Below are 12,215 nucleotides of genomic sequence, written 5' to 3'. Positions count from 1 at the left end.
CAATCAGGTGGTTTCATAATGGGTGTAGATACTAACGCTTGTTTTAAAATATTAAATGCGTCTTTACATTTTTCATCAAAAATGAATTCAGCATCTTTCATTAAAAGTCCAGTTAAAGGTTTAGTTATTTTGGAGAAGTCCTTAATAAAACGCCGGTAGAATCCAGCGTGTCCAAGAAAGCTTCGGACTTCTCTGATGGTTTTTGGGGGTTTTAGGTTTTCTATAACTTCTATTTTAGCTTTATCTACCTCTATACCTTTTTCGGAAACTATATGTCCTAAAACTATTCCTTCGGTTACCATGAAATGACATTTTTCCCAGTTTAGCACGAGGTTCACCTCCACGCATCTCTCCAGGATTTTCTCAAGGTTAGCAAGAAAATTATGGAAGTCAAATTCGCAAACCGAGAAATCATCCATAAACACTTCCATGATACCATCTAGGTAATCTGCGAAGATTGACATCATGCAGCGTCGGAAAGTAGCTGGGGCATTACAGAGGCCGAACGGCATTCGTCTGTAGGCAAAAGTTCCATAAGGGCATGTAAAGGTAGTTTTTTCTTGATCTTCGGGGTGGATAGGTATTTGGAAGAATCCAGAGTATCCATCCAGATAGCAGAAGTAAGAGTGTCTGGCTAGACGCTCCAACATCTGGTCAATAAATGGTAAAGGGAAATGATCCTTCCTAGTTGCTTTATTTAATTTTCTATAATCTATACACATCCGCCATCCTTCTTCTAAACGTTTTGCTACATGTTCGCCTTTATCGTTTTGCATGACTGTGATGCCTCCCTTTTTAGGTACTACATGCACAGGGCTCACCCACTTACTATCCGAGATCTGGTAGATGATACCTGCCTCAAGTAACTTAAGAACTTCCTTTTTAACAACATCACTCATTATAGGGTTTATTCTTCTCTGATGTCCCCTAGAGGGTTTTGAATCTTCTTCGAGCGAAATCCGATGCATGCATACGGATGGGCTTATACCTTTCAGATCAGAGATATTATATCCTAAGGCTGAGGGATATCTTTGTAAAACGTCTAAAAGTTGGTTTGTTTCCTCTTGGCTCAAGGTAGCACTAACTATAACTGGACGGTTCATCTTTTCATCGAGGAACTCATATCTCAGGTTCTTAGGTAGTTCCTTAAGTTCTAAGGTTGGTTTCTTAGGGCATGGCATAGGATCTAGGGTAAGGGATAAACATTCGTAAAGGTTATCATCGATGTAGGGTTTCTTAAAGCCATCATCTTCTCTTATGAGAGTTGATGGTAACTTAATTGTTTTTATAATTTCTTTTTGTTCTAATTCTCTAACACATTCATCAATGATATCTAAGGCATAACTCGAGTCTCCCATCACAGGTGCCATAAGAAATTTCGAAAGTATAAATTCTATTTTCTCGTCACCTACCTCAAATGTCAACTTTCCTTTCTTGACATATATTATGGCTCCTGCAGTCGATAAGAATGGTCTACCTAGAAGGATTGGTATATCATTGTCCTCTTTGATGTCCATGACAACAAAATCAGTAGGGATAAATAACTGACCTATCCTAACAGGAACATCTTCTAAAATGCCTATCGGATATTTAACAGATCTATCGGCTAATTGAAGTGACATCTTAGTGGGTTGTAATTCTCCTAAGTTTAACCTCTCGCAAACCGCTAAAGGCATTAGGCTTACACTAGCTCCTAAGTCTAGAAAATCCTTTTCGATGACATGATTACCCAAAAGGCAAGGAATGGAGAAATTTCTAGGATCTTTGTCTTTCTTTGCTAATTTGTCCTCGGAAATAGCATTACATTCCAAAGGCTTTGGATCGTCAAGTCTACGTTTGTTGGTAAGGATGTCTTTGAGAAACTTTGCATAAGAAGGTATTTGGGTGATGGCTTCTGTGAAAGGGATTTCTACATGAAGTTTTTCTATAACTTTAATAAATTTTTGATACTGTTTATTGATCTGGGTTTGTTTGAGTCTTTGCGGATATGGTATAGGTGGTTTATATGGAAGGGGTGGTACATAAGTTTTATCTTTAGGTTCTTCTCATTTCTCTCGACCTTCCTGGTTTTCAGATTCCTCTGGTTCCTTTACTTCGTCCGGGGGTTTGGTACATTCCTTGGAAGTTTCGGGTTCACTCAATCTAGGGTTTGGTGGCTCATCATAAGCGTTCCCACTTCGTAGGGTAATGGCATTGGCTTGTCCTCTCGGATTTTGTTGAGGTTGTCCAGGGAACTGTCCTCCAGGTGTGGTCTGAGGGGCTTGGTTTAAAGCTACCTGAGAGATCTGGGTTTCAAGCATCTTGGTATGAGTAACTATTTGGTCAACCTTGGTTTCTAACTGAGTAATCAATTCGTTAACATGAATGTTTTGGTTCATGAACTCCTTGTTTTGTTGGGTTTGAGCGGTGATAAAATTTTCCATACTTTTCTCAAGGCTCGGCTTTGGTGGTACAGGTTGTATAGGTTGATTTGATCTTGGGGCTTGATAACTAGGTCTCGGAGGTGCATTATTTTGAATAGGGTTATTATTTTTATAGGAGAAGTTCGGATGATTCCTCCATCCAGGGTTATAGGTATTAGAGTATGGGTGTAGTTCACTTGCTCAAAGTGGGTTTCGTTTAATAGACTGCATTCTGCAGATTGGTGTCCTTTGGTTCCACATATCTCACAATCCGACGAAACTGCGGCTACAGTATTCGGGTTTATGCACATATGCTCGACTTTGAGGGCTAATGCGTCCATCTTAGCTTGCATCATGTCTATAGAGCTTAGTTCATGCACTCCTCCTTGGGCTTCCTTCTTCTCAACTGTCGCTCGTTCGACTCCCCATGATTGATGGTTTTGAGCCATATCTTCGATGAGGGCACTAGCTTCAGGATAAGGTTTGTTCATCAGAGCACCGCCTGCGGCAGCGTCGATGGTCATCTTTGTGTTGTAATGAAGTCCATTATATAAGGTTTGGATGATTAACCAATTTTCTAAGCCATGATGTGGGCATGCTCGTAACAACTCTTTATATCTCTCCCAAGCTTCGAACAATGATTCTCCTTGGTTTTGGGTAAATCTAGTTATATGGTTTCGAAGAACGGCGGTTTTACTCGGGGGAAAATATCTAGCAAGAAAAACTCTTCTAAGGTTATCCCAAGTCGTAATGGAATTGGGTGGAAGGGAATCTAACCATGATAGGGATTTATCTCTGAGGGAAAAAGGAAATAATCTTAAACGTATTGCCTCAGGAGAAGCTCCATTGGTTTTAAAAGTGTCTGCTAATTGAAGAAATATTTTTAAATGTTGGTTTGGGTTCTCAGTAGCGAGACTTGCGAATTGTCTCTGTTGCACTAGTTGTAACAGAGATGGTTTAAGTTCAAAATTATTAGCTGGGATGGTTGGGTTTACTATACTAGAACTAGGTTCTTCATTAGATGGTTGAGCGAAATCCTTAAGAGGTCTTTGGTTTTGATCTTCGGCCATAGCTCTCTTAATTCTATGAAGAATAAACGTGCGCGAGCGTAACGTTCAGGTTCCGCCAGAGGGTATACTAAGCTTAAACTTCCGGTGCTGCGAGTTCTTCGCATTGACCGGCGGGAAATAGCCTAAGTCTAAACGATATAACAACAGGAAAATGAAATTTGACGAAATTGGTCCCCGGCAACGGCGCCAAAAACTTGATGCGTGCTTTTCGCAAGTATACGAACGCGTCAGAGTAATATAAAAGATTGTCGAATCCACAGAGACTAAGTGTCAATCTATCGTTATCTATTGTTATGGTGTTTATCAAAGGCAATCGAAATAAGTGTTTTTGGAGTGTGCAATGTAAAGTAAAGTGTTGAAATAAAGATATAATTGATAAAGACAGGGTCGAATGTAATTCACGTAATTAATTGATAATCCAAGTACTTGCTAGTAGAGCTACTTATGGGCAGTGTTTCCTACTTTGAAAAGAACTAATTTAATAGGAACTGTCGCTTTCACGTATTCAGAACCGAGTTGTACTCCCTAATCAAACCCTTTTATTGTCACTTATAAAAAGGCGCACATTGCGTTAGAGTAGTAAACCTATTTTTAAGAAATATAGTATCTTGACTAAGTTGAAAAGTATTATAACCTGGATTTCTTAACCAAAAGAGGTTCTCACGAACCAGACTCTAAACTTATAAACGCGTCCAAAAATAGTTTTAAAATCTCTTTTCTTCTTTATGTTAAAAACTCCTAATGAACTAGACAAAGCGCTTTCGCTGTTTTTGAAATAGTTAAAAACAATTAAGCTTAAAAAGACGTTGGACGACTTTCGATCTTACCCAACAGAATTGAAGTGTGGGAAAGCTTAAGTTGAAAGTTAAAATAGCCCTTAAGTGTTTCTACGAACAATTGTACGGATTACTGGTTCAATTACGATCCTTACATTCTAACCTTATAAATTTAGCTAGACATGGTAAAGTAAAAGTGCATTAAAATAAATAAAAGTAGTGCGAGTGCGGAAAGTAAATAATTTAAAGCGAGTGCGAGGAAATAAATAATTTAAAGCGAGTGCGAGGAAATAAATAAAAGTAAAGCGAGTGCGAGGAAATAAATAAAGTAAAGCGAGTGCGAGGAAATAAATAAAAGTAAAGCGAGTGCGAGGAAATAAATAAAGTAAAGCGAGTGCGAGGAAATAAATAAAGTAAAGCGAGTGCGGGAAAATAAATAAGATAAAGACAAGTAATAAAAACCTGCTCCAATCGGAGGGTTGAATAAATTGCAAAGCAGAAATGAAAATGGCGGCAGGATTAACTTCCTTCCAAAGTGCTCCAAACTCGATTACAGACTCTATCACAGACTTGATTACACAATTGTGGTAACACTCCAATGCGAAGCGATTACCACTTTATAAAACTGAATATATGCCTAAGTGAAACAAAGTTGCTCTGAGTTTGCCTCTGCTCTAAGTTTGGATGATTGTAAAAGTGAATTCAAGTTTCTATTTATAAGAAATTAAAAAGATGGAAATGACTTGGATGCCCTTCAACTTGAAAATGGAGGGAAACTGTTTTCCTCTTGTGGCGCCCGCCACAAGGCCATGGCGCCCGCCACAAGGCCAAAGTGAGGCGTCTTAGTTGATGTAGTGGAGAACGTGGGAGTTGAGGGAAGTTGAGCTTGGACACGTCATGTCTTGGTCTGTGGCGCCCGCCATTGGGTAGGCCATAAGCACAAAATGCTGAATTTTAGGTTTTTTAGCTCTTTTTCACTCCTTTTCTTGATCGGGACTCCGATTAAAGTAAAAACCTGAAAACAAAGGAAAACATACCAATAACACAACAAAATGATAATAAAACGACTAGAATGCATGTGAAATCGGAGTCGAAAATACGGTAAATTTTAGTGTTATCATCCCCAGACGCAGGTGAGTTGCACCGAACTGGGTTAACAATTACTTGTGTCTCTTGCATTACTATTCTTTATCTTTATCCTGTTTGTTTTACTCAGATATAAGTGTCGTGACATTACCTTCGACATCTCATATCTGATACCAGATTTTCATCACCGAACGCTCTATCTATTTCCTTTCCTTTCCCCATTGTTTTTGCGAGTAATCTTAGATCTAACACCTATTCGAGCGAGAACAATCAAAACGGTTCCCATGGAGTTCCATGGATGTTTGGGGTGTTAATACCTTCCCCTTGCATAACCGACTTCCTTACCCAATATATCTCTTCCCCCGGGTTTTATCTATGTTTTCCCTTCCCTTTAGGGATAAATAAAGTTCGATGGCAACTCTGTTGTATGTTCGAGCGTGCGATACGTTCGGGTATATTTCCGCTAGTTTCAGCTGGCGACTCTGCTGGGGATACTTTGTTACTGGGAGTATTTCCTAGTCGCTAAAAGGTGTCGAGCCTAGTTTAGGTTGTTCCCTCGTTAGTTTAGGTGCCTAACTCATAGTTATACTCACTTTTATTTATTGCGTTCCTTATTCGCTTTATATTATGGATATATCTGTCATATTGTTGTTGGGATGGGTTAGACTACATGAGAGGAAAGCTCTATACCTGAGCTTAGTATACACATATGTTAGACTCGTGGATAGTCGTGTACACCTGCATTTCGTGCGTTGGGGGTCACGAGAACCACACCCAGACTAGATTCACTTGGAAGTACTTTTGTCCTGTGGGTATTCACTACGGCAGGGTATTTTCATTTCGAGTCGATGACTATGAGAGACCTTCTAGCGACCACCTTGGAGCATAGTCCACACCTGTGAGGAGGATATGGGTTTTCATTCCAGGAAACCATAGACTCTACCTACCTTGATACTCATGCTACGTCGAACTTTTGAACTTGCAACATGTGGCACTTACAGATTGTCCAGAACTTGCCAGAGTTCCGAGCTCATGTGACTTATTACCATATCATCATTACATTATCATTCATCATGACCAATTTTTTTGCATATGCATGTCTTTTCCAGGAATCCAAGAGTCCAGTCTATTTACTAAGCAACTGAAGCGAAGCATGAATCCCGAGAGAAAGAGCATCCACAATTACAAGTTTGTGGAACCTCCATTGGCTGTACTGAGAGGACTTGGGGCACGTTTAGACCTGACTCACAAATACGCCTTTAAGGAAGCGTATGGTAACCTACTGGGTATTCTGAACACTAAGGTCAACATCACCGTTGTGCACACCTTGGTGCAGTTCTACGATCCACCACTAAGGTGCTTTACTTTCCAAGATTACCAGCTAGCGCCGACATTGGAAGAGTACTCTCATATTCTGGGTATTAGGATTAAGAACCAAGTGCCCTACATCCGCACTAAGGAGCTTCCTGAATATCGAGAACTTGCTGAAGCTCTGCATATGGTAAAGAAGGAAATAGAATTGAACCTGAAACCAAAGGGTGGAATCCATGGATTCACCTATAAGTTTCTCGTAGACAAAGCTATCACCTTCGCTAAAGCTGGAAGTTGGATGGCCTTCAACGCCCATCTAGCTTTACTCATTTATAGGATTGTCTTGTTTCCGAATATGGAGGAGTTCGTAGACTTGGATGCCATTCATATCTTCTTGACTCAGAACCCGATTCCTACTCTTCTTGTTGATACTTACTATTCCATCCACGTAAGAACCCAGAAGAAGAAAGGGACTATCGTCTGTTGCACCCCTTTACTGTATAGATGGTTTATTTCACATCTACCCAATGAAGGTCCCTTCGTTGAGAACAAAGATAACTTGAAATGGTCCCAGAGGATCATGTCCTTAAAAGCCGAAGACATTCCTTGGTATTCTCGAGTGTATGATGGTGTCTAGCTCATCCTTAATTGTGGGGATTTTCCTAATGTACCTCTTCTTGGTACAAAAGGAGGAATCAACTACAACCCGAGGTTAGCATTGCGACAACTTGGATATCTTATGATGGCCAAACCTGATCTCGAAAGTGTAGAGGGTTTTGTTTCATACGAAGGAGTCGAAGAGCCAGAGTTGATCAAGAAGATTATCAAGGCTTGAGGGTCCATTTATCCTCAAGGAAGAGCAGAGATGAGTAATAAGAACTGTATCGCCAAGGAAGCTTACACCAGTTGGATCAAGAGCAGAGTTAGTGAGGTCTTGTTGCCATTCCCGCCCGAACCATCCATGAACCTCCAATCTCCTGAGCCAGAGAACCAGCCAAATTCTGAGGTGGATGAATTGAAGAAAGTTATCAAGACTCTATAGAAAGAGAATGTCGATCTCAAATATAAGTTTGCTAAGATCTCACTGGAGAAAGAAACCTTGAAATTCAATCTGAATCAGAAGAGAGACCGAGTTCGTCTAGCCGATGATGAGGTACAGACAGAGGTTTTCAAAAGACTCAAAGTGGGTGACACCCTCAAAAGGACTTACGCCAGTCTAACGACCAAAAAGAAGCAGTTAGCCGAAGCCCAATACCGAGCTGGTAAAGCAGAACTAGAACACATGGAGCAAATGAAGAAAATTCAAAGCCTACTAGAAGCTTGTAAGAAAGAGTTGAAGGATGAGAGAAACCGCAAAAAACATCTAGAAGTCACCCTTCGCCAAAACCAGTACGAGCTGAATCAGAGACTAGAAGAGATCCAAGAGCTGAAGGAACGATCACATGGGAACTTGAAAGACAGCAACATGCAGCTGAACAAGCATCCTGAAGACCCCTCCAACCGAGGGAAGACAGTTGTGAACAACATGCCAAGCAAGCTAGATCACAATCCCCCACCTGAAGGGAGTGCAATGTTGGGAAAATGGGGTGTTTGCTTGTCCTCAAAATCTCAAGCTTACTACGAAAAGTTGTTATCCAATTGCTTCTAGTCGCTTGTAATTCACTAGATTGAGGTCTGATAGGACTAATGTGATCTTCTTGTAGCCGATGGGCATTTCCTTGATGTATTTGTATTATGTTTTATTGACATGGAATAAAAGAGTTTCCCGATTATTGGCTTCATAAACTGTCTCTCTTTATTCGCTTCATAATTGCTTATGTTAAATAAACTCGCGGATTCATTGGAATTGTTTTCTTTACAAAAAAAATGATAATGTTGAATGCACATATCAAATCTTTTTGCATACATATATGCATCCACGCATTTACTTGCCAAAAGCTGTCAGAAAACAAAATGCTTACACTCGCCGTTTTGCTGCAGCAACAACGACGACTCGTCATTCGTACTACACACGTTCCAGCAAATTCAGAATCATGGCAGAATACGAAGCTGACAACGCTATTGTCTGTGAATCCCTTGCCCAGGTGTAAGGAGAAATGAACTTGTTCAGGGGGAAACATGGAGACCATCCTCGAGATCCTCCAGTCTCAGATGAACCCTGCCTCTGCTACTGCCAACGTCACCCGTGCTACTGGGGTGACCGTTCCTGATACCACTGTTGGCATTACCGTCGACCCTTCGGCGGAAATTGTGGTTCCTAACCATCAGGTGGTCCCTATGGACCCTACTAGGCTTGTTGCTGCCTACCCGTGGGGAATGCCCTCACATCTTGCTGCTAGCCTCTCCAGTGGGGGAACGTTCTTCCCTCACCCAACTCTTGCTGCTGATGCTGGAAACGCTTGTTTCCCTTGGGTTCTCCCCACTCTCCAAACTACCCTGGTCATTGCTGATGATCCGGATGACAACTAGGGTCAGGTCCCTGATGACCTCCCTAACGATGAAGAAGACTACCGAGGCCCGCGCCTCCACTTTCAACTTCCCAGTCAGACTGCTCAAGCTGCGAGCACCGGTCAGGTCCTAGCCGTCCCTTTTGGCTACCCATGGGCAAACTCTGTGCCCATGATGATGAACCATGCATCCCAGTACATGCAGACAGGGGCACCTCAGGCCCCCAATGCTCAACCTGGAATGCAATACTTTCAACCTGCTACTGCCACTCAGACCGTGCCACCAGGTTTCTCCTACCCACCAATGTGGTTCAACCCGAACATGCCCGCACCAATCGCTCCCGAAGCCTCTCGACCGACCAGTCAGTCCGCTCCTCCCGCTGTTGATCCAGCTAGACCTGCGGATTACCAGCTCTTGGACGACAGAATAAGGGCCACTAAGGGCTTCTCTTCTTTTGGCATAGATGCTCGAGACCTCTGTCTGGTCCCGAACATGGTGTTGCCCCAAAAATTCAATGTGCCTGACCTACCCAAATACAAAGGCCTTAGCTGTCCCCGTAGTCACCTCACTATGTACTGCAGGAAGATGGCTTCACACATTGATAACGACAACCTCTTGATTCATTGCTTCCAAGATAGTCTGACTGGGGCTTCCTTGGACTGGTACATGAGTTTGGAGCGCTCGAAGATCCAGTCATGGAGAGATCTCTCTGAGGCATTCTTGAAACAGTACAAGTACAACCTTGACATGGCTCCAACAAGGCTTCAATTACAGAATGAGTCACAAAGATCTAATTAAACCTTCAAGGAGTATGCTCAGCGTTGGCGCGAAATGGCGTCTAGGGTTCAGCCAACATTATCTGACAATGAGTTGGTCGATATCTTCATGGGTACGCTGCAAGGGCTGTAATTTGAAAATATGATTGGCAAATCATCAACAAATTTCGCTGACATGGTTACTATTGGGGAACGTGTTGAGAGTGGGCTGAAATCTGGGAAAACAATAGAAACGACCACACAGCAGACAATCAACAAGAGGCCGCATGGGGGCTTCGCTAAAAAGAAGGAGGGGGAGGCAAATGCTGTCATGGCGAAGGCTCGCCCCCGATATCAGGTTCCGATGGCCCCTATGTCGTACTATCCATATTCGTATGTCGCCGCAGCTCAATACCAACAACCGCCTTTCCAGTATCAACCACAGAGAAGCAATCAACAATCAACTCCTACTTAGAAAGATCATAATCGACAATACAACCGTGACAATAGAGGGCAGAGTCAGGGGCAGAATAATAGAGGAAATTATGGCAGACGCGCTCAGTATGACAAGATCTCAGTACCATATACTGACTTGGTACCATATTTGGTCCATGTGGGGGCTATCGTGCCAAAAGAAATCCCTCAGGCCGTGCCGCCTTACCATTATAAACATAACCTCCAACGCCTCATGCGCCTAACACACCGGCCATGTGGGACATTCCACCGAAGGCTGCTGGCTGTTAAAGTACAAAATACAAGACTTGATTGATAGGAAGATCTTGACCTTCTCGGAGGAAAATATGAATGTAAAGACGAACCCCCTACCTAATCATGATGGTCCTACGGTCAGTGTCGTCATTGAAGAAGAATCCGCAGAACATGTGAAGCGGGTTGATGAGGTGAAAACTCTGTTATCCGTTGTGTTGAGAAAACTTGAAGAGTTTGGGTTTCTAGAAGGAGTGCATAATGATTGCTCAATGTGCGAGTCTGATCCAGATGGTTGCAAGTGTAAGACCCCAATTTAGACCCTAAGATCCCTCATGGCATCATAATATTGCATTTGCATTGCCTCAAGGATCTTTAGCATCTTGGTTCCCTTTGCCTTTGGGTGGGACTCCTTGTGATTGGTTTGAGATCACCAAGCATGCTTGAATTATACATCATTGTTTCTCTTACTTTTGTTTACTAACCAAAAGCACAAAAATGTGTCACTAACATCTTTTGTTTGAAGCTTGAGTATCATCCAAGACACTTTGTGGGTTCTATTTAGATGATCAGTCAACACAAGGGAATGGCTTGAGATACTTCCAACAGGTTCAAATGGGGTCTATTCGTCAGTCAAAATGTTAATCTTGAAGGAGCAAAAGTTTGTTCATGAGCTGTCATGCTCGCTAGGCGAGCAGAATGGGTCGCCTAACGAGTCCCAAGAAAAGCCACCAGAATCACCTACGCTCAGAGGAATTTCTTGAACTGTCATGCTCGCTAGGCGAAGCCCACGTGTTTAAAAAAAAAAGAAAAACGAAAATAAAATAAAAAAATAAATAAATAAATAAATAAAATATAACAGAAAAATTTTGGACTTTGGCCTCTCTCATTTGAGCCCATAGGTCCACAAAAATCAGGTTATAAATTCAGAGTTTTAGTGAAACAAAAGGAATTCTATTCCTATTACCCTGGCAGGGAAAAAGATAGTGAGAGAAGAGCTAACAGAGTTCAGAGCAACCTCCAGAGATTGAAGGGAACTCATCGGCAAAGAACCAATTCCCTCTCATATAAACCCTCAGATTGCTTTGCAAACCCAACCGGGCAATTCAATTTCATTCGATCTCTCCAGTCAGGTTTTCCTTATTCCCATTACTTTATGCTTTTAATTTGAATGCTTTGAATGTATGAGGTATTATGGGTGAATTTGATACCCTTTTGATGCATGTGTTTGACAAGAGGTTTAGGCCTCCTACCCTTGGTTTCTTTTTGTGAGCTTTTTGTGAATTTTAATGGCATGATTCATGTGGTTACATTTTAATTTGGGGGCAACTCTTGATTACCCTATCTTGTTTCTCTAACATGTTTGTTGAGTCTTGTTTTGTGAGGGCTCATATGATTCTTGCAGAGATGGCTTGCCTGGTGTTCCACTTTATTTGTGGGATACCACCTGGAGGTTTATTCCGATTACCTGTACTGACTCACTTTCTTTATTTGTGGGTTTTGCCGACTTTTCATGCTTGTTGTATTGTATTTGTTTTGTGACATATTTTTGTGCAATTTGGGATTACTGTATTGTATGTAATGATTGAATTGCTTGATATTAATTCCTTGTATGTTTGGTGATCTTTGTGAGATGAGTTCTATACCCGGACTCGAGTGCAC

The 12,215-nt window shown here is 41.7% G+C and overlaps 1 non-coding gene across 1 annotated transcript; it reads left to right on the top strand.

Moving 5' to 3' along the window:
- The first annotated feature begins 2,981 nt into the window (after positions 1–2,981).
- On the top strand, positions 2,982–3,088 carry LOC127088850 (small nucleolar RNA R71). The gene has a single exon (XR_007790664.1). It is a non-coding gene; the product is annotated as a small nucleolar RNA R71 (small nucleolar RNA).
- The last annotated feature ends 9,127 nt before the right edge of the window (positions 3,089–12,215 follow it).

The sequence above is a fragment of the Lathyrus oleraceus genome, chromosome 5 (assembly GCF_024323335.1).
Source record: "Lathyrus oleraceus cultivar Zhongwan6 chromosome 5, CAAS_Psat_ZW6_1.0, whole genome shotgun sequence".
NCBI classification, from domain to species: domain Eukaryota; kingdom Viridiplantae; phylum Streptophyta; class Magnoliopsida; order Fabales; family Fabaceae; genus Lathyrus; species Lathyrus oleraceus.
The sequence above is the reverse complement of the archived record's forward strand: the minus strand, read 5'-3'. Positions and strand labels throughout refer to the sequence as shown.